This window comes from Taudactylus pleione, unplaced genomic scaffold (genome assembly GCF_031769625.1).
Source record: "Taudactylus pleione unplaced genomic scaffold, aTauple2 ptg000967l, whole genome shotgun sequence".
Classification (NCBI taxonomy): Eukaryota; Metazoa; Chordata; class Amphibia; order Anura; family Myobatrachidae; genus Taudactylus; species Taudactylus pleione.
In genome coordinates, this window is record NW_028285368.1 from 10,657,501 (window position 1) to 10,684,180 (window position 26,680).

Here is a 26,680-nt window from a genome sequence, read left to right on the forward strand (position 1 = left end):
AAAATTTAATAGAGAAGAATGTTATGGCAGTATAAAATTACCTACAGCACCTGGTATTCCCAGGTGGTCTCCCATTCAAGTATTAACCAGGCCCAAAACTGCATAGCTTCCAAGATCAGACGAGATTGGGCATGTCCAGTGTGGTTTGGCTGTAGGTGCTCAAATACTTTAACTTTAGACCTCTATTACTTCTTAACTCAAGTAAATTCATTGATAAGTTGAAAAAATTAAATGTAAAATGTAATAGAAAAGAATGTTATGGCAGTATAAAATTACCTACTGCACCTGGTTTTCCCAGGTGGTCTCCCATCCAAGTATTGACCAGGCCCAACACTGCATAGATACCAAGATAAGACAAGATTGGGCATGTCCAGTGTGGATTGGCTGTAGGTGCTCAAAAGTATTAACTTTAGACCTCTATTACTTCTTAACTCAAGGATATTCATTGATAAGTTGAAAAAATTAAATGTAAAATGTAATAGAAAAGAATGTTATGGCAGTATAAAATTTCGTACAGCACCTGGTATACCCAGGTGGTCTCCCATCCAAGTACTAACCAGGCCCAACACTGCATAGCTTCCAAGATCAGATGAGATTGGGCATGTCCAGTGTGGTTAGACTGTAGGTGCTCAAAAACATTAACTTTAGACCTCTTTTACTTCTTAACTCAAGTAAATTCATTGATAAGTTGAAATAATGTAATGTAAAATGTAATAGAAAAGAATGTTCTGGCTGCATAAAATTACCTACAGCACCTGGTATTCCCAGGTGGTCTCCCATCCAAGTACTAACCAGGCCCAACACTGCATAGTTTCCAAGATCAGACGAGATTGGGCATGTCCAGTGTGGTTTGGCTGTAGGTGCTAAAAGCCTTAACTTTAGACCTCTATTACTTCTTAACTCAAGTAAATTCATTTATAAGTTGAAAAAAATAAATGTAAAATGCATTAGAAAAGACTGTTATGGCAATATAAAATTACCTACAGCACATCGGATTCCTAGGTGGTCTCCCATTCAAGTATTAACCAGGTCCAACACTGCATAGCTTCCAAGATCAGACGAGAGTGGGCATGTCCAGTGTGGTTTGACTGTAGGTGCTCAAAAACATTAACTTTAGACATCTTTTACTTCTTAACTCAAGTAAATTTATTGATAAGTTGAAAAAATTAAATTAAAATTTAATAGAAAAGAATGTTATGGCAGTATAAAATTACCTACAGCACCTGGTATTCCCAGGTGGTCTCCCATTCAAGTACTAACCAGGCCCAAAACTGCACAGCTTCCACGATCAGACGAGATTGGGCATGTGCAGTGTGGTTTGGCTGTAGGCGCTCAATAACATTAACTTTAGACCTCTTTTACTTCTTAACTCAAGTAAATTCATTGATAAGTTGAAAAAATGTAATGTAAAATGTAATAGAAAAGAATGTTATGGCAGTATAAAATTACCTACCGCTCCTGGTATTCCCAGGTGGTCTCCCATCCAAGTACTAACCAGGCCCAACACTGCATAGCTTCCAAGATCAGACGAGATTGGGCATGTCCACTGTGGTTGGGTTGTAGGTGCTCAAAAGCATTAAATTTAGACCGCTATTACTTCTTAACACAAGTAAATTCTTTGATAAGTTGAAAAAATTAAAAGTAAAATGTAATAGAAAAGAATGTTATGGCAGTATAAAATTACCTACAGCACCTGGGATTCCTAGGTAGTCTCCCATCCAAGTACTAACCAGTCGCAACACTGCATAGCTTCCAAGATCAGACGAGATTGGGCATGTCCAGTGTGGTTTGGCTGTAGGTGCTCAAAAACATTAACTTTATACCTCTTTTACTTCTTAACTCAAGTAAATTCATTGATAAGTTGAAAAAATTAAATGTAAAATGTAATAGAAAAGAATGTTATGGCTGCATTAAATTACCTACAGCACCTGGTATTCCCAGGTGGTCTCCCATCCAAGTACTAACCAGGCCCAACACTGCATAGCTTCTACGATCAGACGAGATTGGGCATATCCAGTGTGGATTGGCTGTAGGTGCTCAAAAGTATTAACTTTAGACCTCTATTACTTCTTAACTCAAGGAAATTCATTGATAAGTTGAAAAAATTAAATGTAAAATGTAATAGAAAAGAATGTTATGGCAGTATTAAATTACCTACAGCTCTTGGTATTCCCAGGTGGTTTCCCATCCAAGGACTAACCAAGCCCAACACTGCATAGCTTCCAAGATCAGACGAGATTGGGCATGTCCACTGTGGTTTGGCTGTAGGTGCTCAAAACATTAACTTTAGACCTCCATTACTTCTTAACTCAAGTAAATTCATTGATAAGTTGAAAAAATTAAATGTAAAATGTAATAGAAAAGAATGTTATGGCAATATAAAATTACCTACAGCACATGGTATTCCCAGGTGGTCTCCCATCCAAGTACTAACTAGACCCAACACTGCATAGCTTCCAAGATCAGACGAGATTGGGCATGTCCAGTGTGGTTTGACTGTATGTGCTCAAACACATTAACTTTAGACATCTTTTACTTCTTAACTCAAACAAATTTATTGATAAGTTGAAAAAATTAAATTCAAATTTAATAGAAAAGAATGTTATGGCAGTATAAAATTACCTACAGCACCTGGTATTCCCAGGTGGTCTCCCATTCAAGAACTAACCAGGCCCAAAACTGCATAGCTTCCAAGATCAGATGAGATTGGGCATGTCCAGTGTGGTTTGGCTGTAGGCGCTCAAAAACATTAACTTTAGACCTCTTTTACTTCTTAACTCAAGTAAATTCATTGATAAGTTGAAAATTTTTTATGTAAAATGTAATAGAAAAGAATGTTATTGCAGTATAAAATTACCTACAGCTCCTGGTATTCCCAGGTGGTCTCCCATCCAAGTACTAACCAGGCCCAACACTGCATAGCTTCCAAGATCAGACGAGATTGGGCATGTCCACTGTGGTTGGGTTGTAGGTGCTCAAAAGCATTAAATTTATACCGCTATTACTTCATAACACAAGTAAATTCATTGATAATTTGAAAAAATTAAATGTAAAATGTAATAGAAAAGAATGTTATGGCAGTATAAAATTACCTACAGCACCTGGGATTCCTAGGTAGTCTCCCATCCAAGTACTAACCAGTCCCAACACTGCATAGCTTCCAAGATCAGACGAGATTGGGCATGTCCAGTGTGGTTTGGCTGTAGGTGCTCAAAAACATTAACTTTAGACCTCTATTACTTCTTAACTCAAGTAAATTCATTGATAAGTTGAAAAAATTAAATGTAAAATGTAATAGAAAAGAATGTTATGGCAGTATAAAATTACCTACAGCACATGGTATTCCGAGGCGGTCTCCCATCCAAGTACTAACCAGGCCCAACACTGCATAGCTTCCAAGATCAGACGAGATTGGGCATGTCCAGTGTGGTTTGACTGTAGGTGCTCAAAAACATTAACTTTAGACATCTTTTACTTCTTAACTCAAGTAAATTTATCGATAAGTTGAAAAAATTAAATTAAAATTTAATAGAAAAGAATGTTATGGCAGTATAAAATTACCTACAGCACCTGGTATTCCCAGGTGGTCTCCCATTCAAGTACTAACCAGGCCCAAAACTGCATAGCTTCCAAGATCAGACGAGATTGGGCATGTCCAGTGTGGTTTGGCTGTAGGTGCTCAAAAACATTAACTTTAGACCTCTATTACTTCTTAACTCAAGTAAATTCATTGATAAGTTGAAAAAATTAAATGTAAAATGTAATAGAAAAGAATGTTATGGCAGTATAAAATTACCTACTGCACCTGGTTTTCCCAGGTGGTCTCCCATCCAAGTATTGACCAGGCCCAACACTGCATAGATACCAAGATAAGACAAGATTGGGCATGTCCAGTGTGGATTGGCTGTAGGTGCTCAAAAGTATTAACTTTAGACCTCTATTACTTCTTAACTCAAGGAAATTCATTGATAAGTTGAAAAAATTAAATGTAAAATGTAATAGAAAAGAATGTTATGGCAGTATAAAATTTCGAACAGCACCTGGTATACCCAGGTGGTCTCCCATCCAAGTACTAACCAGGCCCAACACTGCATAGCTTCCAAGATCAGATGAGATTGGGCATGTCCAGTGTGGTTAGACTGTAGGTGCTCAAAAACATTAACTTTAGACCTCTTTTACTTCTTAACTCAAGTAAATCCAATGATAAGTTGAAAAATTAAATGTAAAATGTAATAGAAAAGAATGTTATGGCAGTATAAAATTACCTACAGCTCCTGGTATTCCCAGGTGGTCTCCCATCCAAGTACTAACCAGGCCCAACACTGCATAGTTTCCAAGATCAGACGAGATTGGGCATGTCCACTGTGGTTGGGCTGTAAGTGCTCAAAAACATTAACTTTAGACCTCTATTACTTCTTACCTCAAGTAAATTCATTGATAAGTTGAAAAAATTAAATGTAAAATGTAATAGAAAAGAATGTTATGGCAGTATAAAATTACCTACAGCACCTGGTATTCCCAGGTGGTCTCCCGTCCAAGAACTAACCAGGCCCAACACTGCATAACTACTAAGATCAGACGAGATTGGGCATGTCCAGTGTGGTTTGTCTGTAGGAGCTCAAAAACATTAACTTTAGACCTCTTTTACTTCTTAACTCAAGTAAATTCATTGATAAGTTGAAAAAATGAAATGTAATAGAACAGAATGTTTTGGCTGTCTAAAATTACCTATAGCACCTGGTATTCCCTGGTGGTCTCCTATCCAAGTACAAACCAGGCCCAACACTGCATAGCTACCAAGATCAAACGAGATTGGGCATGTCCTGTGTGGTTTGGCTGTAGGTTCTCAAAAGCATTAACTTTAGACCTCTATTACTTCTTAACTAAAGTAAATTCATTGATAAGTTGAAATAATGTAATGTAAAATGTAATAGAAAAGAATGTTATGGCTGCATAAAATTACCTACAGCACCTGGTATTCCCAGGTGTTCTCCCATCCAAGTACTAACCAGGCCCAACACTGCATAGTTTCCAAGATCAGACGAGATTGGGCATGTCCAGTGTGGTTTGGCTGTAGGTGCTAAAAGCCTTAACTTTAGACCTCTATTACTTCTTAACTCAAGTAAATTCATTGATAAGTTGAAAAAAATAAATGTAAAATGTATTAGAAAAGACTGTTATGGCAGTATAAAATTACCTACAGCACCTCGGATTCCTAGGTGGTCTCCCATCCAAGTATTAACCAGGTCCAACACTGCATAGCTTCCAAGATCAGGCATGTCCAGTGTGGTTTGGCTGTAGGTGCTCAAAAACATTAACTTTATACCTCTTTTACTTCTTAACTCAAGTAAATTCATTGATAAGTTGAAAAAATTAAATGTAAAATGTAATAGAAAAGAATGTTATGGCTGCATTAAATTACCTACAGCACCTGGTATTTCCAGGTGGTCTCCCATCCAAGTACTAACCAGGCCCAACACTGCATAGCTTCTACGATCAGACGAGATTGGGCATATCCAGTGTGGTTTGGCTGTAGATGCTCAAAAGCATTAACTTTAGACCTCTATTACTTCTTAACTCAAGTAAATTCATTGATAAGTTGAAAAAATTAAATGTAAAATGTAATAGAAAAGAATGTTATGGCAGAATAAAATTACCTATAGCACCTGGTATTCCTAGGTGGTCTCCCATCCAAGTACTAACCAGGCCCAACACTGCATAGTTTCCAAGATCCGACGAGATTGGACATGTCCAGTGTGGTTTGGCTGTAGGTGCTCAAAAAGATTAACTTTAGACCTCTATTACATCTTAACTCAAGTAAATTCATTGATAAGTTGAAAAAATTAAATGTAAAATGTAATAGAAAAGAATGTTATGGCAGTATAAAATTACCTACAGCACCTGGTATTCCCAGGTGGATTCCCATCCAAGTACTAACCAGGCCCAACACTGCATAGCTTCCAATATCAGACGACATTGGCCATGTCCAGTGTGGTTTGGCTATAGGTGCTGGAAAATATTAACTTTAGACCTCTTTTACTTCTTACCTCAAGTTAATTCATTGATAAGTTGAAAAAATTAAATGTAAAATGTAATAGAAAAGAATGTTTTGGCTGTATAAAATTACCTACAGCACCTGGTATTCCCAGGTGGTCTCCCACCCAAGTACTAACCAGGCCCAACACTGCATAGCTTCCAAGATCAGACGAGATTGGGCATGTCCAGTGTGGTTTGGCTGTTGGTGCTCAAAAACATTAACTTTAGACCTCTATTACTTCTTTACTCAAGTAAATTCATTGATAAGTTGAAAAAATTAAATGTAAAATGTAATAGAAAAGACTGTTATGGCAGTATAAAATTACCCATTGCACCTGGTATTCCCAGGTGGTCTCTCATCCAAGTACTATTCTAGCCCAACACTGCATAGCTTCCAAGATCAGATGCGTTTGCGCATGTCCAGTGTGGTTTGTCTGTAGGTGCTCAAAAACATTAACTTTAGACCTCTATTACTTCTTAACTCAAGTAAATTCATTGATAAGTTGAAAAAATTAAATGTAAAATGTAATAGAAAAGAATGTTATGGCAGTATAAAATGATGTACAGCACCTGGTATTCCCAGGTGTTCTCCCATCCAAGTACTTACCAGGCCCAACACGGCATAGAGTCCAAGATCAGACGAGATTGGGCGTGTCCAGTGTGGTTTGGCTGTAGGCCCTCAAAAACATTAACTTTAGACCTCTTTTACTTCTTTACTCAAGTAAATTCATTGATAATTTGGAAAAATTAAATGTAAAAGGTAATAGATAAGACTGTTATGGCAGAATAAAATTACCTACAGCACCTGGTATTCCTAGGTGGTCTCCCATCCAAGTACTAACCAGGACCAACACTGCATAGTTTCCTAGATCCGACGAGATTGGACATGTCCAGTGTGGTTTGGCTGTAGGTGTTCAAAAAGATTAACTTTAGACCTCTATTACTTCTTAACTCAAATAAATTCATTGATAAGTTGAAAAAAATGAAATGTAAAATGTAATAGAAAAGAATGTTATGGCAGTATAAAATTACCTATAGCACCTGGTATTCCCAGGTGGATTCCCATCCAAGTACTAATCATGCCCAACACTGCATAGCTTCCAAGATCAGACGACATTGGCCATGTCCAGTGTGGTTTGGCTATAGGTGCTGAAAAATATTAACTTTAGACCTCTTTTACTTCTTAACTCAAGTAAATTCATTGCTAAGTTGAAAAAATTTAATGTAAAATGTAATAGAAAAGAATGTTATGGCTATATAAAATTACCTACAGCACCTGGTATTCCCAGGTGGTCTCCCATCCAAGTACTAACCAGGCCCAACACTGCATAGTTTCCAAGATCAGACAAGATTGGGCATGTCCAGTGTGGTTTGGCTGTAGGTGCTAAAAGCCTTAACTTTAGACCTCTATTACTTCTTAACTCAAGCAAATTCATTGATAAGTTGAAAAAATTAAATGAAAAATGTAATAGAAAAGACTGTTATGGCAGTATAAAATTACCTACAGCACCTGGTATTCCCAGGTGGATTCCCATCCAAGTACTAACCATGCCCAACACTGCATAGCTTCCAAGATCAGACAACATTGGCCATGTCCAGTGTGGTTTGGCTATAGGTGCTGAAAAATATTAACTTTAGACCTCTTTTACTTCTTATCTCAAGTAAATTCATTGCTAAGTTGAAAAAATGTAATGTAAAATGTAACAGAAAAGAATGTTATGGCTATATAAAATTACCTACAGCACCTGGTATTCCCAGGTGGTCTCCCATCCAAGTACTAACCAGGCCCAACACTGCATAGCTTTCAATATCAGACGAGATTGGGCATGTCCAGTGTGGTTTGGCTGTAGGTGCTCAAAAACATTAACTTTATACCTCTTTTACTTCTTAACTCAAGTAAATTCATTGATAAGTTGAAAAAATTAAATGTAAAATGTAATAGAAAAGAATGTTATGGTTGCATAAAATTACCTACAGCACCTGGTATCCCCAGGTGGTCTCCCATCCAAGTACTAACCAGGCCCAACACTGCATAGCTTCCAAGATCAGACGAGACTGGGCATATCCAGTGTGGTTTGGCTGTAGGTGCTCAAAAACATTATCTTTAGACCTCTTTTACTTCTTAACTCAAGTAAATTCATTGATAAGTTGAAAAAATTAAATGTAAAATGTAATAGAAAAGAATGTTATGGCTGCATTAAATTACCTACAGCACCTGGTATTCCCAGGTGGTCTCCCATCCAAGTACTAACCAGGCCCAACACTGCATAGCTTCCAAGATCAGACAAGATTGGGCATGTCCAGTGTGGTTTGGCTGTAGGTGCTCAAAAACATTAACTTTAGACCTCTATTACTTCTTAACTAAAGTAAATTCATTGATAAGTTGAAATAATGTAATGTAAAATGTAATAGAAAAGAATGTTATGGCTGCATAAAATTACCTACAGCACCTGGTATTCCCAGGTGGTCTCCCATCCAAGTACTAACCAGGCCCAACACTGCATAGTTTCCAAGATCAGACGAGATTGGGCATGTCCATTGTGGTTTGGCTGTAGGTGCTAAAAGCCTTAACTTTAGACCTCTATTACTTCTTAACTCAAGTAAATTCATTGATAAGTTGAAAAAAATAAATGTAAAATGTATTAGAAAAGACTGTTATGGCAGTATAAAATTACCTACAGCACCTGGGATTCCTAGGTGGTCTCCCATCCAAGTATTAACCAGGTCCAACACTGCATAGCTTCCAAGATCAGACGAGATTGGGCATGTCCAGTGTGGTTTGGCTGTAGGCACTCAAAAACATTAACTTTATACCTCTTTTTCTTCTTAACTCAAGTAAATTCATTGATAAGTTGAAAAAATTAAATGTAAAATGTAATAGAAAAGAATGTTATGGCTGCATTAAATTACCTACAGCACCTGGTATTCCCAGGTGGTCTCCCATCAAAGTACTAACCAGGCCCAACACTGGATAGCTTCTACGATCAGACGAGATTGGGCATATCCAGTGTGGTTTTGTTGTATGTGCTCAAAAACATTAACTTTAGACCTCTATTACTTCTTAACTCAAGTAAATTCATTGATAAGTTGAAAAAATTAAATTTAAAATGTAATAGAAAAGAATGTTATGTCTATATAAAATTACCTACAGCACGTGGTATTCCCAGGTGGTCTCCCATCCAAGTACTAACCAGGCCCAACACTGCATAGCTTCCAAGATCAGACGAGATTGGGCATGCCCAGTGTGGTTTGGCTGTAGGTGCTCAAAAGTATTAACTTTAGACCTCTATTACTTCTTAACTCAAGTAAATTCATTGATTAGTTGAAAAAATTAAATGTAAAATGTAATAGAAAAGAATGTTATGGCAGTATAAAATTACCTACAGCACCTGGTATTCCTAGGTGGATTCCCATCCAAGTACTAACCATGCCCAACACTGCATAGCTTCCAATATCAGACGACATTGGCCATGTCCAGTGTGGTTTGGATATAGGTGCTTGAAAATATTAACTTTAGACCTCTTTTACTTCTTACCTCAAGTAAATTCATTGATAAGTTGAAAAAATTAAATGTAAAATGTAATAGAAAAGAATGTTATGGCTGCATTAAATTACCTACAGCACCTGGTATTCCCAGGTGGTCTCCCATCCAAGTACTAACCAGGCCCAACACTGCATAGCTTCTACGATCAGACGAGATTGGGCATATCCAGTGTGGTTTGGCTGTAGGTGCTCAAAAATATTAACTTTAGACCTCTATTACTTCTTAACTCAAGAAAATTCATTGATAAGTTGAAAAAATTAAATTTAAAATGTAATAGAAAAGAATGTTATGGCTATATAAAATTACCTACAGCACGTGGTATTCCCAGGTGGTCTCCCATCCAAGTACTAACCAGGCCCAACACTGCATAGCTTCCAAGATCAGACAAGATTGGGCATGCCCAGTGTGGTTTGGCTGTAGGTGCTCAAAAGCATTAACTTTAGACCTCTATTACTTCTTAACTCAAGTAAATTCATTGATAAGTTGAAAAAATTAAATGTAAAATGTAATAGAAAAGAATGTTATGGCTGCTTAAAATTACCTACAGCACCTGGTATTCCCAGGTGGTCTCCCATCCAAGTACTAACCAGGCCCAACACTGCATAGCTTCCAAGATCAGACGAGATTGGGCATGTCCAGTGTGGTTTGGCTGTAGGTGCTCAAAAACATTAACTTTAGACCTCTATTACTTCTTAACTCAAGTAAATTCATTGATAAGTTGAAAAAATTAAATGTAAAATGTAATAGAAAAGAATGTTTTGGCTGAATAAAATTACCTACAGCACCTGGTATTCCCAGGTGGCCTCCCACCTAAGTACTAAACAGGCCCAACACTGCATAGCTTCCAAGATCAGACGAGATTGGGCATGTCCAGTGTGGTTTGGCTGTTGGTGCTCAAAAACATTAACTTTAGACCTCTATTACTTCTTAACTCAAGTAAATTCATTGATAAGTTGAAAAAATTAAATGTAAAATGTTATAGAAAAGACTGTTATGGCAGTATAAAATTACCTATTGCACTTGGTATTCAAAGGTGGTCTCCCATCCAAGTACTAACCAGGCCCAACACTGCATAGCTTCCAAGATCAGATGAGATTGGGCATGTCCAGTGTGGTTTGTCTGTAGGTGCTCAATAACATTAACTTTAGACCTCTATTACTTCTTAACTCAAGTAAATTCATTGATAAGTTGAAAAAATTAAATGTAAAATGTAATAGAAAAGAATGTTATGGCAGTATAAAATGATGTACAGCACCTGGTATTCCCAGGTGTTCTCCCATCCAAGTACTTCCCATGCCCAACACGGCATAGCATCCAAGATCAGACGAGATTGGGCATGTCCAGTGTGGTTTAGCTGTAGGCCCTCAAAAACATTAACTTTAGACCTCTTTTACTTCTTTACTCAAGAAAATTCATTGATAATTTGAAAAAATTAAATGTAAAATGTAATAGAAAAGAATGTTATGGCTGCATAAAATTACCTACAGCACCTGGTATCCCCAGGTGGTCTCCCATCCAAGTACTAACCAGGCCCAACACTGCATAGCTTCCAAGATCAGACGAGACTGGGCATATCCAGTGTGGTTTGGCTGTAGGTGCTCAAAAACATTAACTTTATACCTCTTTTACTTCTTAACTCAAGTAAATTCATTGATAAGTTGAAAAAATTAAATGTAAAATGTAATAGAAAAGAATGTTATGGCTGCATTAAATTACCTACAGCACCTGGTATTCCCAGGTGGTCTCCCATCCAAGTACTAACCAGGCCCAACACTGCATAGCTTCCAAGATCAGACAAGATTGGGCATGTCCAGTGTGGATTGGCTGTAGGTGCTCAAAAACATTAACTTTAGACCTCTATTACTTCTTAACTAAAGTAAATTCATTGATAAGTTGAAATAATGTAATGTAAAATGTAATAGAAAAGAATGTTATGGCTGCATAAAATTACCTACAGCACCTGGTATTCCCAGGTGGTCTCCCATCCAAGTACTAACCAGGCCCAACACTGCATAGTTTCCAAGATCAGACGAGATTGGGCATGTCCATTGTGGTTTGGCTGTGGCTGCTAAAAGCCTTAACTTTAGACCTCTATTACTTCTTAACTCAAGTAAATTCATTGATAAGTTGAAAAAAATAAATGTAAAATGTATTAGAAAAGACTGTTATGGCAGTATAAAATTACCTACAGCACCTGGGATTCCTAGGTGGTCTCCCATCCAAGTATTAACCAGGTCCAACACTGCATAGCTTCCAAGATCAGACGAGATTGGGCATGTCCAGTGTGGTTTGGCTGTAAGTGCTCAAAAACATTAACTTTATACCTCTTTTTCTTCTTAACTCAAGTAAATTCATTGATAAGTTGAAAAAATTAAATGTAAAATGTAATAGAAAAGAATGTTATGGCTGCATTAAATTACCTACAGCACCTGGTATTCCCAGGTGGTCTCCCATCAAAGTACTAACCAGGCCCAACACTGCATAGCTTCTACGATCAGACGAGATTGGGCATATCCAGTGTGGTTTGGCTGTAGGTGCTCAAAAACATTAACTTTAGACCTCTATTACTTCTTAACTCAAGTAAATTCATTGATAATTTGAAAAAATTAAATGTAAAATGTAATAGAAAAGACTGTTAAGGCAGTATAAAATTACCTACAGCACCTGGGATTCCTAGGTGGTCTCCCATCCAAATACTAACCAGGCCCAACACTGCATAGCTTCCAAGATCAGATGAGATTGGGCATGTCCAGTGTGGTTTGGCTGTTTGTGCTCAAAAACATTAACTTTAGACCTCTATTACTTCTTAACTCAAGTAAATTCATTGATAAGTTGAAAAAATTAAATGTAAAATTTAATAGAAAAGAATGTTTTGGCTGAATAAAATTACCTACAGCACCTGGTATTCCCAGGTGGTCTCCCACCTAAGTACTAAACAGGCCCAACACTGCATAGCTTCCAAGATCAGACGAGATTGGGCATGTCCAGTGTGGTTTGGCTGTTGGTGCTCAAAAACATTAACTTTAGACCTCTATTACTTCTTAACTCAAGTAAATTCATTGATAAGTTGAAAAAATTAAATGTAAAATGTTATAGAAAAGACTGTTATGGCAGTATAAAATTACCTATTGCACTTAGTATTCAAAGGTGGTCTCCCATCCAAGTACTAACCAGGCCCAACACTGCATAGCTTCCAAGATCAGATGAGATTGGGCATGTCCAGTGTGGTTTGTCTGTAGGTGCTCAAAAACATTAACTTTAGACCTCTATTACTTCTTAACTCAAGTAAATTCATTGATAAGTTGAAAAAATTAAATGTAAAATGTAATAGAAAAGAATGTTATGGCAGTATAAAATGATGTACAGCACCTGGTATTCCCAGGTGTTCTCCCATCCAAGTACTTCCCATGCCCAACACGGCATAGCATCCAAGATCAGACGAGATTGGGCATGTCCAGTGTGGTTTAGCTGTAGGCCCTCAAAAACATTAACTTTAGACCTCTTTTACTTCTTTACTCAAGAAAATTCATTGATAATTTGAAAAAATTAAATGTAAAATGTAATAGAAAAGAATGTTATGGCTGCATAAAATTACCTACAGCACCTGGTATCCCCAGGTGGTCTCCCATCCAAGTACTAACCAGGCCCAACACTGCATAGCTTCCAAGATCAGACGAGACTGGGCATATCCAGTGTGGTTTGGCTGTAGGTGCTCAAAAACATTAACTTTATACCTCATTTACTTCTTAACTCAAGTAAATTCATTGATAACTTGAAAAAATTAAATGTAAAATGTAATAGAAAAGAATGTTATGGCTGCATTAAATTACCTACAGCACCTGGTATTCCCAGGTGGTCTCCCATCCAAGTACTAACCAGGCCCAACACTGCATAGCTTCCAAGATCAGACAAGATTGGGCATGTCCAGTGTGGATTGGCTGTAGGTGCTCAAAAACATTAACTTTAGACCTCTATTACTTCTTAACTCAAGTAAATTCATTGATAAGTTGAAATAATGTAATGTAAAATGTAATAGAAAAGAATGTTATGGCTGCATAAAATTACCTACAGCACCTGGTATTCCCAGGTGGTCTCCCATCCAAGTACTAACCAGGCCCAACACTGCATAGTTTCCAAGATCAGACGAGATTGGGCATGTCCATTGTGGTTTGGCTGTGGGTGCTAAAAGCCTTAACTTTAGACCTCTATTACTTCTTAACTCAAGTAAATTCATTGATAAGTTGAAAAAAATAAATGTAAAATGTATTAGAAAAGACTGTTATGGCAGTATAAAATTACCTACAGCACCTGGGATTCCTAGGTGGTCTCCCATCCAAGTATTAACCAGGTCCAACACTGCATAGCTTCCAAGATCAGACGAGATTGGGCATGTCCAGTGTGGTTTGGCTGTAAGTGCTCAAAAACATTAACTTTATACCTCTTTTTCTTCTTAACTCAAGTAAATTCATTGATAAGTTGAAAAAATTAAATGTAAAATGTAATAGAAAAGAATGTTATGGCTGCATTAAATTACCTACAGCACCTGGTATTCCCAGGTGGTCTCCCATCAAAGTACTAACCAGGCCCAACACTGCATAGCTTCTACGATCAGACAAGATTGGGCATATCCAGTGTGGTTTGGCTGTAGGTGCTCAAAAACATTAACTTTAGACCTCTATTACTTCTTAACTCAAGTAAATTCATTGATAATTTGAAAAAATTAAATGTAAAATGTAATAGAAAAGACTGTTATGGCAGTATAAAATTACCTACAGCACCTGGGATTCCTAGGTGGTCTCCCATCCAAATACTAACCAGGCCCAACACTGCATAGCTTCCAAGATCAGATGAGATTGGGCATGTCCAGTGTGGTTTGGCTGTTTGTGCTCAAAAACATTAACTTTAGACCTCTATTACTTCTTAACTCAAGTAAATTCATTGATAAGTTGAAAAAATTAAATGTAAAATTTAATAGAAAAGAATGTTTTGGCTGAATAAAATTACCTACAGCACCTGGTATTCCCAGGTGGTCTCCCACCTAAGTACTAAACAGGCCCAACACTGCATAGCTTCCAAGATCAGACGAGATTGGGCATGTCCAGTGTGGTTTGGCTGTTGGTGCTCAAAAACATTAACTTTAGACCTCTATTACTTCTTAACTCAAGTAAATTCATTGATAAGTTGAAAAAATTAAATGTAAAATGTAATAGAAAAGACTGTTATGGCAGTATAAAATTACCTATTGCACTTTGTATTCCCAGGTGGTCTCCCATCCAAGTACTAACCAGGCCCAACACTGCATAGCTTCCAAGATCAGATGAGATTGGGCATGTCCAGTGCGGTTTGTCTGTAGGTGCTCAAAAACATTAACTTTAGACCTCTATTACTTCTTAACTCAAGTAAATTCATTGATAAGTTGAAAAAATTAAATGTAAAATGTAATAGAAAAGAATGTTATGGCAGTATAAAATGATGTACAGCACCTGGTATTCCCAGGTGTTCTCCCATCCAAGTACTTCCCATGCCCAACATGGCATAGCATCCAAGATCAGACGAGATTGGGCATGTCCAGTGTGGTTTAGCTGTAGGCCCTCAAAAACATTAACTTTAGACCTCTTTTACTTCTTTACTCAAGTAAATTCATTGATAATTTGAAAAAATTAAATGTAAAATGTAATAGATAAGACTGTTATGGCAGTATAATATTACCAACAGCACCTAGTATTCCTAGGTGGTTTTCCATCCAAGTACTTACCAGGCCCAACACTGCATAGCTTCCAAGATCAGAAGAGATTGGGCATGTACAGTGTGGTTTGGCTGTAGGTGCTAAAAGCCTTAACTTTAGACCTCTATTACTTCTTAACTCAAGTAAATTCATTGATAAGTTGAAAAAATTAAATGTAAAATGTAATAGTAAAGACTGTTATGGCAGTATAAAATTACCTACAGCACCTGGGATTCCTAGGTGGTCTCCTGTCCAAATACTAACCAGGTCCAACACTGCATAGCTTCCAAGATCAGACGAGATTGGGCATGTCCAGTGTGGTATGGCTATAGGTGCTCAAAAACATTAACTTTAGACCTCTTTTACTTCTTTACTCAAGTAAATTCATTGATAATTTGAAAAAATTAAATGTAAAATGTAATAGATAAGACTGTTATGGCAGTATAATATTACCAACAGCACCTAGTATTCCTAGGTGGTTTCCCATCCAAGTACTTACCAGGCCCAACACTGCATAGCTTCCAAGATCAGAAGAGATTGGGCATGTACAGTGTGGTTTGGCTGTAGGTGCTAAAAGCCTTAACTTTAGACCTCTATTACTTCTTAACTCAAGTAAATTCATTGATAAGTTGAAAAAATTAAATGTAAAATGTAATAGAAAAGACTGTTATGGCAGTATAAAATTACCTACAGCACCTGGGATTCCTAGGTGGTCTCCTGTCCAAATACTAACCAGGTCCAACACTGCATAGCTTCCAAGATCAGACGAGATTGGGCATGTCCAGTGTGGTATGGCTATAGGTGCTCAAAAACATTAACTTTAGACCTCTTTTACTTCTTAACTCAAGTAAATTCTTTGATAAGTTGAAAAAATTAAATGTAAAATGTAATAGAAAAGAATGTTAAGGCTGCATAAAATTACCTACAGCACCTGGTATTCCCAGGTGGTCTCCCATCCAAGTACTAACCAGGCCCAACACTGCATAGCTTCCAAGATCAGACAAGATTAGGCATGTCCAGTGTGGTTTGGCTGTAGGTGCTCATAAACATTAACTTTAGACCTCTATTACTTCTTAACTCAAGTAAATTCATTGAAAAGTTGAAAAAATTTAATTTAAAATGTAATAGAAAAGAATGTTATGGCAGTTTAAAATTTCCTACAGCACCTGGTATTCCCAGGTGGTCTCCCATCCAAGTTCTAACCAGGCCCAACATTGCATAGCTTCCAAGTTCAGATGAGATTGGGCATGTCCAGTGTGGTTTGGCTGTAGGTGCTCAAAAACATTAACTTTAGACCTCTATTACTTCTTAACTCAAGTAAATTCAATGATAAGTTGAAAAATGAAATGTAAAATGTAATAGAAAAGAATGTTATGGCAGTATAAAATTACCTACAGCTCCTGGTATTCCCAGGTGGCCTCCCATCCAAGTACTAACCAGGCCCAACACTGCATAGCTTCCAAGATCAGACGAGATTGGGCATGTCCAGTGTGGTTTGGCTGTAGGTGCTCAAAAACATTAACTTTAGACCTCTATTACTTCTTAACTCAAGTAAATTCATTGATAAGTTGAAAAAAATAAATGTAAAATGTAATAGAAAAGAATGTTATAGCAGTATAAAATTACCTATTGCACCTGGTATTCCCAGGTGGATTCCCATCCAAGTACTAACCATGCCCAACACTGCATAGCTTCCAAGATCAGACAACATTGGCCATGTCCAGTGTGGTTTGGCTATAGGTTCTGAAAAATATTAACTTTAGACCTCTTTTACTTCTTAACTCAAGTAAATTCATTGCTAAGTTGAAAAAATGTAATAGAAAAGAATGTTATGGCTATATAAAATTACCTACAGCACCTGGTATTCCCAGGTGGTCTCCCATCCAAGTACTAACCAGGCCCAACACTGCATAGTTTCCAAGATCAGACGAGATTGGGCATGTCCAGTGTGGTTTGGCTGTAGGTGATAAAAGCCTTAACTTTAGACCTCTATTACTTCTTAACTCAAGTAAATTCATTGATAAGTTGAAAAAATTAAAAAAAAAATGTAATAGAAAAGACTGTTATGGCAGTATAAAATTACCTACAGCACCTGGTATTCCCATCCAAGTACTAACCATGCCCAACACTGCATAGCTTCCAAGATCAGACAACATTGGCCATGTCCAGTGTGGTTTGGCTATAGGTGCTGAAAAATATTAACTTTAGACCTCTTTTACTTCTTAACTCAAGTAAATTCATTGCTAAGTTGAAAAAATGTAATGTAAAATGTAACAGAAAAGAATGTTATGGCTATATAAAATTACCTACAGCACCTGGTATTCCCAGGTGGTCTCCCATCCAAGAACTAACCAGGCCCAACACTGTATAGCTTTCAAGATCAGACGAGATTGGGCATATCCAGTGTGGTTTGGCTGTAGGTGCTCAAAAACATTAACTTTATACCTCTTTTACTTCTTAACTCAAGTAAATTCATTGATAAGTTGAAAAAATTAAATGTAAAATGTAATAGAAAAGAATGTTATGGCTGCATAAAATTACCTACAGCACCTGGTATCCCCAGGTGGTCTCCCATCCAAGTACTAACCAGGCCCAACACTGCATAGCTTCCAAGATCAGACGAGACTGGGCATATCCAGTGTGGTTTGGCTGTAGGTGCTCAAAAACATTAACTTTATACCTCTTTTACTTCTTAACTCAAGTAAATTCATTGATAAGTTGAAAAAATTAAATGTAAAATGTAATAGAAAAGAATGTTATGGCTGCATTAAATTACCTACAGCACCTGGTATTCCCAGGTGGTCTCCCATCCAAGTACTAACCAGGCCCAACACTGCATAGCTTCCAAGATCAGACAAGATTGGGCATGTCCAGTGTGGTTTGGCTGTAGGTGCTCAAAAACATTAACTTTAGACCTCTATTACTTCTTAACTAAAGTAAATTCATTGATAAGTTGAAATAATGTAATGTAAAATGTAATAGAAAAGAATGTTATGGCTGCATAAAATTACCTACAGCACCTGGTATTCCCAGGTGGTCTCCCATCCAAGTACTAACCAGGCCCAACACTGCATAGTTTCCAAGATCAGACGAGATTGGGCATGTCCATAGTGGTTTGGCTGTAGGTGCTAAAAGCCTTAACTTTAGACCTCTATTACTTCTTAACTCAAGTAAATTCATTGATAAGTTGAAAAAAATAAATGTAAAATGTATTAGAAAAGACTGTTATGGCAGTATAAAATTACCTACAGCACCTGGGATTCCTAGGTGGTCTCCCATCCAAGTATTAACCAGGTCCAACACTGCATAGCTTCCAAGATCAGACGAGATTGGGCATGTCCAGTGTGGTTTGGCTGTAGGTGCTCAAAAACATTAACTTTATACCTCTTTTCCTTCTTAACTCAAGTAAATTCATTGATAAGTTGAAAAAATTAAATGTAAAATGTAATAGAAAAGAATGTTATGGCTGCATTAAATTACCTACAGCACCTGGTATTCCCAGGTGGTCTCCCATCAAAGTACTAACCAGGCCCAACACTGCATAGCTTCTACGATCAGACGAGATTGGGCATATCCAGTGTGGTTTGGCTGTTGGTGCTCAAAAATATTAACTTTAGACCTCTATTACTTCTTAACTCAAGTAAATTCATTGATAAGTTGAAAAAATTAAATGTAAAATGTAATAGAAAAGAATGTTATGGCAGTATAAAATCATGTACAGCACCTGGTATTCCCAGGTGTTCTCCCATCCAAGTACTTACCAGGCCCAACACGGCATAGAGTCCAAGATCAGACGAGATTGGGCGTGTCCAGTGTGGTTTGGCTGTAGGCCCTCAAAAACATTAACTGTAGACCTCTTTTACTTCTTTACTCAAGTAAATTCATTGATAATTTGGAAAAATTAAATGTAAAAGGTAATAGATAAGACTGTTATGGCAGAATAAAATTACCTACAGCACCTGGTATTCCTAGGTGGTCTCCCATCCAAGTACTAACCAGGACCAACACTGCATAGTTTCCAAGATCCGACGAGATTGGACATGTCCAGTGTGGTTTGGCTGTAGGTGTTCAAACAGATTAACTTTAGACCTCTATTACTTCTTAACTCAAGTAAATTCATTGATAAGTTGAAAAAAATGAAATGTAAAATGTAATAGAAAAGAATGTTATGGCAGTATAAAATTACCTATAGCACCTGGTATTCCCAGGTGGATTCCCATCCAAGTACTAATCATGCCCAACACTGCATAGCTTCCAAGATCAGACGACATTGGCCATGTCCAGTGTGGTTTGGCTATAGGTGCTGAAAAATATTAACTTTAGACCTCTTTTACTTCTTAACTCATGTAAATTCATTGCTAAGTTGAAATAATGTAATGTAAAATGTAACAGAAAAGAATGTTATGGCTATATAAAATTACCTACAGCACCTGGTATTCCCAGGTGGTCTCCCATCCAAGTACTAACCAGGCCCAACACTGCATAGTTTCCAAGATCAGACGAGATTGGGCATGTCCAGTGTGGTTTGGCTGTAGGTGCTAAAAGCCTTAACTTTAGACCTCTATTACTTCTTAACTCAAGTAAATTCATTGATAAGTTGAAAAAATTAAAAGTAAAATGTATTAGAAAAGACTGTTATGGCAGTATAAAATTACCTACAACACCTGGGATTCCTAAGTGGTCTCCCATCCAAGTATTAACCAGGTCCAACACTGCATAGCTTCCAAGATCAGACGAGATTGGGCATGTCCAGTGTGGTTTGGCTGTAGGTGCTCAAAAACATTAACTTTATACCTCTTTTACTTCTTAACTCAAGTAAATTCATTGATAAGTTGAAAAAATTAAATGTAAAATGTAATAGAAAAGAATGTTATGGCTGCATTAAATTACCTACAGCACCTGGTATTCCCAGGTGGTCTCCCATCCAAGTACTAACCAGGCCCAACACTGCATAGCTTCTACGATCAGACGAGATTGGGCATATCCAGTGTGGTTTGGCTGTAGGTGCTCAAAAACATTAACTTTAGACCTCTATTACTTCTTAACTCAAGTAAATTCATTGATAAGTTGAAAAAATTATATTTAAAATGTAATAGAAAAGAATGTTATGGCTATATAAAATTACCTACAGCACGTGGTATTCCCAGGTGGTCTCCCATCCAAGTACTAACCAGGGCCAACACTGCATAGCTTCCAAGATCAGACAAGATTGGGCATGCCCAGTGTGGTTTGGCTGTAGGTGCTCAAAAACATTAAATTTAGACCTCTATTACTTCTTAACTCAAGTAAATTCATTGATAAGTTGAAAAAATTAAATATAAAATGTAATAGAAAAGAAAGTTATGGCAGTATAAAATTACCTACAGCACCTGGTATTCCCAGGTGGTCTCCCATCCAAGTACTAACCAGGTACAACACTGCATAGCTTCCAAGTTCAGACGAGATTGGGCATGTCCAGTGTGGTTTGTCTGTAGGTGCTCACAAACATTAACTTTATACCTCTTTTACTTCTTAACTCAAGTAAATTCATTGAGAAGTTGAAAAAATTAAATTTAAAATGTAATAGAAAAGAATGTTATGGCTGCATTAAATTACCTACAGCACCTGGTATTCCCAGGTGATCTCCCATCCAAGAACTAACCAGGCCCAACACTGCATAGCTTACACGATCAGACGAGATTGGGCACATCCAGTGTGGCTTGGATGTAGGTGCTCAAATCATAAACTTTAGACCTCTTTTACTTCTTAACTCAAGTAAATTCATTGAGAAGTTGAAAAAATTAAATGTAAAATGTAATAGAAAAGAATTTTTTGGCTGTATAAAATTACCTATAGCACCTGGTATTCCCAGATGGTCTCCCATCCAAGTAGTAACCAGGCCCAACACTGCATAGCTTCCAAGATCAGACGAGATTGGGCATGTCCTCTGTGGTTTGACTGTAGGTGCTCAAAAACATTAACTTTAGACCTCTTTTACTTCTTAACTCAAGTAAATTCATTGATAAGTTGAAAAAATGTAATGTAAAATGTAATAGAAAAGAATGTTATGGCTATATAAAATTACCTACAGCACCTGGTATTCCCAGGAGGTCTCCAATTAAAATACTAACAAGGCCCAACACTGCATAGCTTCCAAGATCTGACGAGATTGGGCATGTCCAGTGTGGTTTGGCGGTAGGTGCTCAAAAGCGTTAACTTTAGACCTCTTTTATTTCTTAACTCAAGTAAATTCATTGATAATTTGAAAAAATTAAATGTAAAATGTAATAGAAAAGACTGTTATGGCAGTAAAAAATTACCTACAGCACCTGGGATTCCTAGGTGGTCTCCCATCCAAATACTAACCAGGCCCAACACTACATAGCTTCCAAGATCAGACGAGATTGGGCATGTCCAGTGTGGTTTGGCTGTAGGTGCTCAAAAACATTAACTTTATACCTCTTTTACTTCTTAACTCAAGTAAATTCATTGATAAGTTGAAAAAAATAAATGTAAAATGTAATAGAAAAGAATGTTATGGCTGCATTAAATTACCTACAACACCTGGTATTCCCAGGTGGTCTCCCATCCAAGTACTAACCAGGCCCAACACTGCATAGCTTCTACGATCAGACGAGATTGGGCATATCCAGTGTGGTTTGGCTGTAGGTGCTCAAAAACATTAACTTTAGACCTCTATTACTTCTTAACTCAAGTAAATTCATTGATAAGTTGAAAAAATTAAATTTAAAATGTAATAGAAAAGAATGTTATGGCTATATAAAATTACCTACAGCACGTGGTATTCCCAGGTGGTCTCCCATCCAAATACTAACCAGGGCCAACACTGCATAGCTTCCAAGATCAGACAAGATTGTGCATGCCCAGTGTTGTTTGGCTGTAGGTGCTCAAAAGCATTAACTTTAGACCTCTATTACTTCTTAACTCAAGTAAATTCATTGATAAGTTGAAAAAATTAAATGTAAAATGTAATAGAAAAGAATGTTATGGCTGCTTAAAATTACCTACAGCACCTGGTATTCGCAGGTGGTCTCCCATCCAAGTACTAACCAGGCCCAACACTGCATAGCTTCCAAGATCAGACGAGATTGGGCATGTCCAGTGTGGTTTGGCTGTAGGTGCTCAAAAACATTAACTTTAGACCTCTATTACTTCTTAACTCAAGTAAATTCATTGATAAGTTGAAAAAATTAAATATAAAATGTAATAGAAAAGAAAGTTATGGCAGTATAAAATTACCTACAGCACCTGGTATTCCCAGGTGGTCTCCCATCCAAGTACTAACCAGGCACAACACTGCATAGCTTCCAAGTTCAGACAAGATTGGGCATGTCCAGCGTGGTTTGTCTGTAGGTGCTCACAAACATTAACTTTATACCTCTTTTACTTCTTAACTCAAGTAAATTCATTGAGAAGTTGAAAAAATTAAATTTAAAATGTAATAGAAAAGAATGTTATGGCTGCATTAAATTACCTACAGCACCTGGTATTCCCAGGTGATCTCCCATCCAAGAACTAACCAGGCCCAACACTGCATAGCTTACACGATCAGACGAGATTGGGCACATCCAGTGTGGCTTGGATGTAGGTGCTCAAATCATAAACTTTAGACCTCTTTTACTTCTTAACTCAAGTAAATTCATTGAGAAGTTGAAAAAATTAAATTTAAAATGTAATAGAAAATAATTTTTTGGCTGTATAAAATTACCTATAGCACCTGGTATTCCCAGATGGTCTCCCATCCAAGTACTAACCAGGCCCAACACTGCATAGCTTCCAAGATCAGACGAGATTGGGCATGTCCTCTGTGGTTTGACTGTAGGTGCTCAAAAACATTAACTTTAGACCTCTTTTACTTCTTAACTCAAGTAAATTCATTGATAAGTTGAAAAAATGTAATGTAAAATGTAATAGAAAAGAATGTTATGGCTATATAAAATTACCTACAGCACCTGGTATTCCCAGGAGGTCTCCAATTAAAATACTAACAAGGCCCAACACTGCATAGCTTCCAAGATCTGACGAGATTGGGCATGTCCAGTGTGGTTTGGCGGTAGGTGCTCAAAAGCGTTAACTTTAGACCTCTTTTATTTCTTAACTCAAGTAAATTCATTGATAATTTGAAAAAATTAAATGTAAAATGTAATAGAAAAGACTGTTATGGCTGTATAAAATTACCTACAGCACCTGGGATTCCTAGGTGGTCTCCCATCCAAATACTAACCAGGCCCAACACTGCATAGCTTCGAAGACCAGACGAGATTGGGCATGTCCAGTGTGGTTTGGCTGTAGGTGCTCAAAAACATTAACTTTATACCTCTTTTACTTCTTAACTCAAGTAAATTCATTGATAAGTTGAAAAAATTAAATGTAAAATGTAATAGAAAAGAATGTTATGGCTGCATTAAATTACCTACAGCACCTGGTATTCCCAGGTGGTCTCCCATCCAAGTACTAACCAGGCCCAACACTGCATAGCTTCTACGATCAGACGAGATTGGGCATATCCAGTGTGGTTTGGCTGTAGGTGCTCAAAAACATTAACTTTAGACCTCTATTACTTCTTAACTCAAGTAAATTCATTGATAAGTTGAAAAAATTATATTTAAAATGTAATAGAAAAGAATGTTATGGCTATATAAAATTACCTACAGCACGTGGTATTCCCAGGTGGTCTCCCATCCAAGTACTAACCAGGGCCAACACTGCATAGCTTCCAAGATCAGACAAGATTGGGCATGCCCAGTGTGGTTTGGCTGTAGGTGCTCAAAAACATTAAATTTAGACCTCTATTACTTCTTAACTCAAGTAAATTCATTGATAAGTTGAAAAAATTAAATATAAAATGTAATAGAAAAGAAAGTTATGGCAGTATAAAATTACCTACAGCACCTGGTATTCCCAGGTGGTCTCCCATCCAAGTACTAACCAGGTACAACACTGCATAGCTTCCAAGTTCAGACGAGATTGGGCATGTCCAGTGTGGTTTGTCTGTAGGTGCTCACAAACATTAACTTTATACCTCTTTTACTTCTTAACTCAAGTAAATTCATTGAGAAGTTGAAAAAATTAAATTTAAAATGTAATAGAAAAGAATGTTATGGCTGCATTAAATTACCTACAGCACCTGGTATTCCCAGGTGATCTCCCATCCAAGAACTAACCAGGCCCAACACTGCATAGCTTACACGATCAGACGAGATTGGGCACATCCAGTGTGGCTTGGATGTAGGTGCTCAAATCATAAACTTTAGACCTCTTTTACTTCTTAACTCAAGTAAATTCATTGAGAAGTTGAAAAAATTAAATGTAAAATGTAATAGAAAAGAATTTTTTGGCTGTATAAAATTACCTATAGCACCTGGTATTCCCAGATGGTCTCCCATCCAAGTAGTAACCAGGCCCAACACTGCATAGCTTCCAAGATCAGACGAGATTGGGCATGTCCTCTGTGGTTTGACTGTAGGTGCTCAAAAACATTAACTTTAGACCTCTTTTACTTCTTAACTCAAGTAAATTCATTGATAAGTTGAAAAAATGTAATGTAAAATGTAATAGAAAAGAATGTTATGGCTATATAAAATTACCTACAGCACCTGGTATTCCCAGGAGGTCTCCAATTAAAATACTAACAAGGCCCAACACTGCATAGCTTCCAAGATCTGACGAGATTGGGCATGTCCAGTGTGGTTTGGCGGTAGGTGCTCAAAAGCGTTAACTTTAGACCTCTTTTATTTCTTAACTCAAGTAAATTCATTGATAATTTGAAAAAATTAAATGTAAAATGTAATAGAAAAGACTGTTATGGCAGTAAAAAATTACCTACAGCACCTGGGATTCCTAGGTGGTCTCCCATCCAAATACTAACCAGGCCCAACACTACATAGCTTCCAAGATCAGACGAGATTGGGCATGTCCAGTGTGGTTTGGCTGTAGGTGCTCAAAAACATTAACTTTATACCTCTTTTACTTCTTAACTCAAGTAAATTCATTGATAAGTTGAAAAAAATAAATGTAAAATGTAATAGAAAAGAATGTTATGGCTGCATTAAATTACCTACAACACCTGGTATTCCCAGGTGGTCTCCCATCCAAGTACTAACCAGGCCCAACACTGCATAGCTTCTACGATCAGACGAGATTGGGCATATCCAGTGTGGTTTGGCTGTAGGTGCTCAAAAACATTAACTTTAGACCTCTATTACTTCTTAACTCAAGTAAATTCATTGATAAGTTGAAAAAATTAAATTTAAAATGTAATAGAAAAGAATGTTATGGCTATATAAAATTACCTACAGCACGTGGTATTCCCAGGTGGTCTCCCATCCAAATACTAACCAGGGCCAACACTGCATAGCTTCCAAGATCAGACAAGATTGTGCATGCCCAGTGTTGTTTGGCTGTAGGTGCTCAAAAGCATTAACTTTAGACCTCTATTACTTCTTAACTCAAGTAAATTCATTGATAAGTTGAAAAAATTAAATGTAAAATGTAATAGAAAAGAATGTTATGGCTGCTTAAAATTACCTACAGCACCTGGTATTCGCAGGTGGTCTCCCATCCAAGTACTAACCAGGCCCAACACTGCATAGCTTCCAAGATCAGACGAGATTGGGCATGTCCAGTGTGGTTTGGCTGTAGGTGCTCAAAAACATTAACTTTAGACCTCTATTACTTCTTAACTCAAGTAAATTCATTGATAAGTTGAAAAAATTAAATATAAAATGTAATAGAAAAGAAAGTTATGGCAGTATAAAATTACCTACAGCACCTGGTATTCCCAGGTGGTCTCCCATCCAAGTACTAACCAGGCACAACACTGCATAGCTTCCAAGTTCAGACAAGATTGGGCATGTCCAGCGTGGTTTGTCTGTAGGTGCTCACAAACATTAACTTTATACCTCTTTTACTTCTTAACTCAAGTAAATTCATTGAGAAGTTGAAAAAATTAAATTTAAAATGTAATAGAAAAGAATGTTATGGCTGCATTAAATTACCTACAGCACCTGGTATTCCCAGGTGATCTCCCATCCAAGAACTAACCAGGCCCAACACTGCATAGCTTACACGATCAGACGAGATTGGGCACATCCAGTGTGGCTTGGATGTAGGTGCTCAAATCATAAACTTTAGACCTCTTTTACTTCTTAACTCAAGTAAATTCATTGAGAAGTTGAAAAAATTAAATTTAAAATGTAATAGAAAATAATTTTTTGGCTGTATAAAATTACCTATAGCACCTGGTATTCCCAGATGGTCTCCCATCCAAGTACTAACCAGGCCCAACACTGCATAGCTTCCAAGATCAGACGAGATTGGGCATGTCCTCTGTGGTTTGACTGTAGGTGCTCAAAAACATTAACTTTAGACCTCTT

At 37.2% G+C, this 26,680-nt stretch overlaps 4 non-coding genes and 95 pseudogenes across 4 annotated transcripts; all 99 read right to left on the minus strand.

The window, feature by feature from the left end:
• Positions 1-38: 38 nt before the first annotated feature.
• LOC148462916 (5S ribosomal RNA) lies at positions 39-157 on the minus strand (annotated as a pseudogene).
• Positions 158-508: 351 nt separating this feature from the next.
• On the minus strand, positions 509-627 carry LOC148462917 (5S ribosomal RNA; annotated as a pseudogene).
• A 116-nt stretch (positions 628-743) lies between these two features.
• Positions 744-862, minus strand: LOC148462918 (5S ribosomal RNA). The gene has a single exon (XR_015874447.1). It is a non-coding gene; the product is annotated as a 5S ribosomal RNA (ribosomal RNA).
• Positions 863-1,211: 349 nt separating this feature from the next.
• LOC148462919 (5S ribosomal RNA) lies at positions 1,212-1,330 on the minus strand (annotated as a pseudogene).
• Positions 1,331-1,446: 116 nt separating this feature from the next.
• Positions 1,447-1,565, minus strand: LOC148462920 (5S ribosomal RNA; annotated as a pseudogene).
• A 116-nt stretch (positions 1,566-1,681) lies between these two features.
• LOC148462921 (5S ribosomal RNA) lies at positions 1,682-1,800 on the minus strand (annotated as a pseudogene).
• A 116-nt stretch (positions 1,801-1,916) lies between these two features.
• Positions 1,917-2,035, minus strand: LOC148462922 (5S ribosomal RNA; annotated as a pseudogene).
• A 116-nt stretch (positions 2,036-2,151) lies between these two features.
• LOC148462923 (5S ribosomal RNA) lies at positions 2,152-2,270 on the minus strand (annotated as a pseudogene).
• A 115-nt stretch (positions 2,271-2,385) lies between these two features.
• LOC148462924 (5S ribosomal RNA) lies at positions 2,386-2,504 on the minus strand (annotated as a pseudogene).
• A 115-nt stretch (positions 2,505-2,619) lies between these two features.
• LOC148462925 (5S ribosomal RNA) lies at positions 2,620-2,738 on the minus strand (annotated as a pseudogene).
• A 116-nt stretch (positions 2,739-2,854) lies between these two features.
• On the minus strand, positions 2,855-2,973 carry LOC148462926 (5S ribosomal RNA; annotated as a pseudogene).
• A 116-nt stretch (positions 2,974-3,089) lies between these two features.
• Positions 3,090-3,208, minus strand: LOC148462927 (5S ribosomal RNA; annotated as a pseudogene).
• Positions 3,209-3,324: 116 nt separating this feature from the next.
• Positions 3,325-3,443, minus strand: LOC148462928 (5S ribosomal RNA; annotated as a pseudogene).
• A 115-nt stretch (positions 3,444-3,558) lies between these two features.
• On the minus strand, positions 3,559-3,677 carry LOC148462929 (5S ribosomal RNA; annotated as a pseudogene).
• A 351-nt stretch (positions 3,678-4,028) lies between these two features.
• Positions 4,029-4,147, minus strand: LOC148462930 (5S ribosomal RNA; annotated as a pseudogene).
• Positions 4,148-4,262: 115 nt separating this feature from the next.
• On the minus strand, positions 4,263-4,381 carry LOC148462931 (5S ribosomal RNA; annotated as a pseudogene).
• Positions 4,382-4,497: 116 nt separating this feature from the next.
• Positions 4,498-4,616, minus strand: LOC148462932 (5S ribosomal RNA; annotated as a pseudogene).
• Positions 4,617-4,725: 109 nt separating this feature from the next.
• LOC148462933 (5S ribosomal RNA) lies at positions 4,726-4,844 on the minus strand (annotated as a pseudogene).
• A 116-nt stretch (positions 4,845-4,960) lies between these two features.
• On the minus strand, positions 4,961-5,079 carry LOC148462934 (5S ribosomal RNA; annotated as a pseudogene).
• Positions 5,080-5,419: 340 nt separating this feature from the next.
• On the minus strand, positions 5,420-5,538 carry LOC148462935 (5S ribosomal RNA; annotated as a pseudogene).
• A 116-nt stretch (positions 5,539-5,654) lies between these two features.
• LOC148462936 (5S ribosomal RNA) lies at positions 5,655-5,773 on the minus strand (annotated as a pseudogene).
• Positions 5,774-5,889: 116 nt separating this feature from the next.
• Positions 5,890-6,008, minus strand: LOC148462937 (5S ribosomal RNA; annotated as a pseudogene).
• Positions 6,009-6,124: 116 nt separating this feature from the next.
• LOC148462938 (5S ribosomal RNA) lies at positions 6,125-6,243 on the minus strand (annotated as a pseudogene).
• A 351-nt stretch (positions 6,244-6,594) lies between these two features.
• On the minus strand, positions 6,595-6,713 carry LOC148462939 (5S ribosomal RNA; annotated as a pseudogene).
• A 116-nt stretch (positions 6,714-6,829) lies between these two features.
• Positions 6,830-6,948, minus strand: LOC148462940 (5S ribosomal RNA; annotated as a pseudogene).
• Positions 6,949-7,065: 117 nt separating this feature from the next.
• On the minus strand, positions 7,066-7,184 carry LOC148462941 (5S ribosomal RNA; annotated as a pseudogene).
• A 116-nt stretch (positions 7,185-7,300) lies between these two features.
• LOC148462942 (5S ribosomal RNA) lies at positions 7,301-7,419 on the minus strand (annotated as a pseudogene).
• Positions 7,420-7,769: 350 nt separating this feature from the next.
• LOC148462943 (5S ribosomal RNA) lies at positions 7,770-7,888 on the minus strand (annotated as a pseudogene).
• Positions 7,889-8,004: 116 nt separating this feature from the next.
• LOC148462944 (5S ribosomal RNA) lies at positions 8,005-8,123 on the minus strand (annotated as a pseudogene).
• Positions 8,124-8,239: 116 nt separating this feature from the next.
• Positions 8,240-8,358, minus strand: LOC148462945 (5S ribosomal RNA; annotated as a pseudogene).
• Positions 8,359-8,474: 116 nt separating this feature from the next.
• Positions 8,475-8,593, minus strand: LOC148462946 (5S ribosomal RNA; annotated as a pseudogene).
• Positions 8,594-8,708: 115 nt separating this feature from the next.
• On the minus strand, positions 8,709-8,827 carry LOC148462947 (5S ribosomal RNA; annotated as a pseudogene).
• Positions 8,828-8,943: 116 nt separating this feature from the next.
• Positions 8,944-9,062, minus strand: LOC148462948 (5S ribosomal RNA; annotated as a pseudogene).
• A 116-nt stretch (positions 9,063-9,178) lies between these two features.
• On the minus strand, positions 9,179-9,297 carry LOC148462949 (5S ribosomal RNA; annotated as a pseudogene).
• A 351-nt stretch (positions 9,298-9,648) lies between these two features.
• LOC148462950 (5S ribosomal RNA) lies at positions 9,649-9,767 on the minus strand (annotated as a pseudogene).
• Positions 9,768-9,883: 116 nt separating this feature from the next.
• On the minus strand, positions 9,884-10,002 carry LOC148462951 (5S ribosomal RNA; annotated as a pseudogene).
• Positions 10,003-10,118: 116 nt separating this feature from the next.
• LOC148462952 (5S ribosomal RNA) lies at positions 10,119-10,237 on the minus strand. Its single transcript, XR_015873088.1, has one exon. It is a non-coding gene; the product is annotated as a 5S ribosomal RNA (ribosomal RNA).
• A 116-nt stretch (positions 10,238-10,353) lies between these two features.
• LOC148462953 (5S ribosomal RNA) lies at positions 10,354-10,472 on the minus strand (annotated as a pseudogene).
• A 116-nt stretch (positions 10,473-10,588) lies between these two features.
• Positions 10,589-10,707, minus strand: LOC148462954 (5S ribosomal RNA; annotated as a pseudogene).
• A 351-nt stretch (positions 10,708-11,058) lies between these two features.
• On the minus strand, positions 11,059-11,177 carry LOC148462955 (5S ribosomal RNA; annotated as a pseudogene).
• A 116-nt stretch (positions 11,178-11,293) lies between these two features.
• Positions 11,294-11,412, minus strand: LOC148462956 (5S ribosomal RNA; annotated as a pseudogene).
• Positions 11,413-11,528: 116 nt separating this feature from the next.
• Positions 11,529-11,647, minus strand: LOC148462957 (5S ribosomal RNA; annotated as a pseudogene).
• Positions 11,648-11,762: 115 nt separating this feature from the next.
• LOC148462958 (5S ribosomal RNA) lies at positions 11,763-11,881 on the minus strand (annotated as a pseudogene).
• Positions 11,882-11,997: 116 nt separating this feature from the next.
• Positions 11,998-12,116, minus strand: LOC148462959 (5S ribosomal RNA; annotated as a pseudogene).
• A 116-nt stretch (positions 12,117-12,232) lies between these two features.
• Positions 12,233-12,351, minus strand: LOC148462960 (5S ribosomal RNA; annotated as a pseudogene).
• A 116-nt stretch (positions 12,352-12,467) lies between these two features.
• On the minus strand, positions 12,468-12,586 carry LOC148462961 (5S ribosomal RNA; annotated as a pseudogene).
• Positions 12,587-12,702: 116 nt separating this feature from the next.
• Positions 12,703-12,821, minus strand: LOC148462962 (5S ribosomal RNA; annotated as a pseudogene).
• Positions 12,822-13,172: 351 nt separating this feature from the next.
• LOC148462963 (5S ribosomal RNA) lies at positions 13,173-13,291 on the minus strand (annotated as a pseudogene).
• Positions 13,292-13,407: 116 nt separating this feature from the next.
• Positions 13,408-13,526, minus strand: LOC148462964 (5S ribosomal RNA; annotated as a pseudogene).
• Positions 13,527-13,642: 116 nt separating this feature from the next.
• Positions 13,643-13,761, minus strand: LOC148462965 (5S ribosomal RNA; annotated as a pseudogene).
• Positions 13,762-13,876: 115 nt separating this feature from the next.
• Positions 13,877-13,995, minus strand: LOC148462966 (5S ribosomal RNA; annotated as a pseudogene).
• A 116-nt stretch (positions 13,996-14,111) lies between these two features.
• On the minus strand, positions 14,112-14,230 carry LOC148462967 (5S ribosomal RNA; annotated as a pseudogene).
• A 116-nt stretch (positions 14,231-14,346) lies between these two features.
• Positions 14,347-14,465, minus strand: LOC148462968 (5S ribosomal RNA; annotated as a pseudogene).
• Positions 14,466-14,581: 116 nt separating this feature from the next.
• Positions 14,582-14,700, minus strand: LOC148462969 (5S ribosomal RNA; annotated as a pseudogene).
• Positions 14,701-14,816: 116 nt separating this feature from the next.
• Positions 14,817-14,935, minus strand: LOC148462970 (5S ribosomal RNA; annotated as a pseudogene).
• A 351-nt stretch (positions 14,936-15,286) lies between these two features.
• LOC148462971 (5S ribosomal RNA) lies at positions 15,287-15,405 on the minus strand (annotated as a pseudogene).
• Positions 15,406-15,520: 115 nt separating this feature from the next.
• Positions 15,521-15,639, minus strand: LOC148462972 (5S ribosomal RNA; annotated as a pseudogene).
• A 116-nt stretch (positions 15,640-15,755) lies between these two features.
• Positions 15,756-15,874, minus strand: LOC148462973 (5S ribosomal RNA; annotated as a pseudogene).
• A 115-nt stretch (positions 15,875-15,989) lies between these two features.
• On the minus strand, positions 15,990-16,108 carry LOC148462974 (5S ribosomal RNA; annotated as a pseudogene).
• Positions 16,109-16,224: 116 nt separating this feature from the next.
• On the minus strand, positions 16,225-16,343 carry LOC148462975 (5S ribosomal RNA; annotated as a pseudogene).
• A 116-nt stretch (positions 16,344-16,459) lies between these two features.
• On the minus strand, positions 16,460-16,578 carry LOC148462976 (5S ribosomal RNA; annotated as a pseudogene).
• Positions 16,579-16,693: 115 nt separating this feature from the next.
• LOC148462977 (5S ribosomal RNA) lies at positions 16,694-16,812 on the minus strand (annotated as a pseudogene).
• Positions 16,813-17,151: 339 nt separating this feature from the next.
• On the minus strand, positions 17,152-17,270 carry LOC148462978 (5S ribosomal RNA). Its single transcript, XR_015874448.1, has one exon. It is a non-coding gene; the product is annotated as a 5S ribosomal RNA (ribosomal RNA).
• Positions 17,271-17,608: 338 nt separating this feature from the next.
• Positions 17,609-17,727, minus strand: LOC148462979 (5S ribosomal RNA; annotated as a pseudogene).
• A 116-nt stretch (positions 17,728-17,843) lies between these two features.
• LOC148462980 (5S ribosomal RNA) lies at positions 17,844-17,962 on the minus strand (annotated as a pseudogene).
• A 116-nt stretch (positions 17,963-18,078) lies between these two features.
• On the minus strand, positions 18,079-18,197 carry LOC148462981 (5S ribosomal RNA; annotated as a pseudogene).
• A 116-nt stretch (positions 18,198-18,313) lies between these two features.
• Positions 18,314-18,432, minus strand: LOC148462982 (5S ribosomal RNA; annotated as a pseudogene).
• Positions 18,433-18,547: 115 nt separating this feature from the next.
• On the minus strand, positions 18,548-18,666 carry LOC148462983 (5S ribosomal RNA; annotated as a pseudogene).
• A 116-nt stretch (positions 18,667-18,782) lies between these two features.
• On the minus strand, positions 18,783-18,901 carry LOC148462984 (5S ribosomal RNA; annotated as a pseudogene).
• A 351-nt stretch (positions 18,902-19,252) lies between these two features.
• LOC148462985 (5S ribosomal RNA) lies at positions 19,253-19,371 on the minus strand (annotated as a pseudogene).
• A 117-nt stretch (positions 19,372-19,488) lies between these two features.
• LOC148462986 (5S ribosomal RNA) lies at positions 19,489-19,607 on the minus strand (annotated as a pseudogene).
• A 116-nt stretch (positions 19,608-19,723) lies between these two features.
• LOC148462987 (5S ribosomal RNA) lies at positions 19,724-19,842 on the minus strand. Its single transcript, XR_015874449.1, has one exon. It is a non-coding gene; the product is annotated as a 5S ribosomal RNA (ribosomal RNA).
• Positions 19,843-19,957: 115 nt separating this feature from the next.
• LOC148462988 (5S ribosomal RNA) lies at positions 19,958-20,076 on the minus strand (annotated as a pseudogene).
• Positions 20,077-20,192: 116 nt separating this feature from the next.
• Positions 20,193-20,311, minus strand: LOC148462989 (5S ribosomal RNA; annotated as a pseudogene).
• Positions 20,312-20,427: 116 nt separating this feature from the next.
• Positions 20,428-20,546, minus strand: LOC148462990 (5S ribosomal RNA; annotated as a pseudogene).
• Positions 20,547-20,662: 116 nt separating this feature from the next.
• LOC148462991 (5S ribosomal RNA) lies at positions 20,663-20,781 on the minus strand (annotated as a pseudogene).
• A 116-nt stretch (positions 20,782-20,897) lies between these two features.
• On the minus strand, positions 20,898-21,016 carry LOC148462992 (5S ribosomal RNA; annotated as a pseudogene).
• A 115-nt stretch (positions 21,017-21,131) lies between these two features.
• LOC148462993 (5S ribosomal RNA) lies at positions 21,132-21,250 on the minus strand (annotated as a pseudogene).
• Positions 21,251-21,366: 116 nt separating this feature from the next.
• On the minus strand, positions 21,367-21,485 carry LOC148462994 (5S ribosomal RNA; annotated as a pseudogene).
• Positions 21,486-21,601: 116 nt separating this feature from the next.
• Positions 21,602-21,720, minus strand: LOC148462995 (5S ribosomal RNA; annotated as a pseudogene).
• A 116-nt stretch (positions 21,721-21,836) lies between these two features.
• On the minus strand, positions 21,837-21,955 carry LOC148462996 (5S ribosomal RNA; annotated as a pseudogene).
• Positions 21,956-22,306: 351 nt separating this feature from the next.
• Positions 22,307-22,425, minus strand: LOC148462997 (5S ribosomal RNA; annotated as a pseudogene).
• A 116-nt stretch (positions 22,426-22,541) lies between these two features.
• LOC148462998 (5S ribosomal RNA) lies at positions 22,542-22,660 on the minus strand (annotated as a pseudogene).
• Positions 22,661-22,776: 116 nt separating this feature from the next.
• Positions 22,777-22,895, minus strand: LOC148462999 (5S ribosomal RNA; annotated as a pseudogene).
• Positions 22,896-23,010: 115 nt separating this feature from the next.
• On the minus strand, positions 23,011-23,129 carry LOC148463000 (5S ribosomal RNA; annotated as a pseudogene).
• A 116-nt stretch (positions 23,130-23,245) lies between these two features.
• Positions 23,246-23,364, minus strand: LOC148463001 (5S ribosomal RNA; annotated as a pseudogene).
• Positions 23,365-23,480: 116 nt separating this feature from the next.
• Positions 23,481-23,599, minus strand: LOC148463002 (5S ribosomal RNA; annotated as a pseudogene).
• Positions 23,600-23,715: 116 nt separating this feature from the next.
• LOC148463003 (5S ribosomal RNA) lies at positions 23,716-23,834 on the minus strand (annotated as a pseudogene).
• A 116-nt stretch (positions 23,835-23,950) lies between these two features.
• LOC148463004 (5S ribosomal RNA) lies at positions 23,951-24,069 on the minus strand (annotated as a pseudogene).
• Positions 24,070-24,185: 116 nt separating this feature from the next.
• LOC148463005 (5S ribosomal RNA) lies at positions 24,186-24,304 on the minus strand (annotated as a pseudogene).
• A 116-nt stretch (positions 24,305-24,420) lies between these two features.
• On the minus strand, positions 24,421-24,539 carry LOC148463006 (5S ribosomal RNA; annotated as a pseudogene).
• A 115-nt stretch (positions 24,540-24,654) lies between these two features.
• Positions 24,655-24,773, minus strand: LOC148463007 (5S ribosomal RNA; annotated as a pseudogene).
• Positions 24,774-24,889: 116 nt separating this feature from the next.
• LOC148463008 (5S ribosomal RNA) lies at positions 24,890-25,008 on the minus strand (annotated as a pseudogene).
• Positions 25,009-25,124: 116 nt separating this feature from the next.
• LOC148463009 (5S ribosomal RNA) lies at positions 25,125-25,243 on the minus strand (annotated as a pseudogene).
• Positions 25,244-25,359: 116 nt separating this feature from the next.
• LOC148463010 (5S ribosomal RNA) lies at positions 25,360-25,478 on the minus strand (annotated as a pseudogene).
• A 351-nt stretch (positions 25,479-25,829) lies between these two features.
• Positions 25,830-25,948, minus strand: LOC148463011 (5S ribosomal RNA; annotated as a pseudogene).
• Positions 25,949-26,064: 116 nt separating this feature from the next.
• On the minus strand, positions 26,065-26,183 carry LOC148463012 (5S ribosomal RNA; annotated as a pseudogene).
• Positions 26,184-26,299: 116 nt separating this feature from the next.
• Positions 26,300-26,418, minus strand: LOC148463013 (5S ribosomal RNA; annotated as a pseudogene).
• Positions 26,419-26,533: 115 nt separating this feature from the next.
• Positions 26,534-26,652, minus strand: LOC148463014 (5S ribosomal RNA; annotated as a pseudogene).
• Between the last annotated feature and the right edge of the window lie 28 nt (positions 26,653-26,680).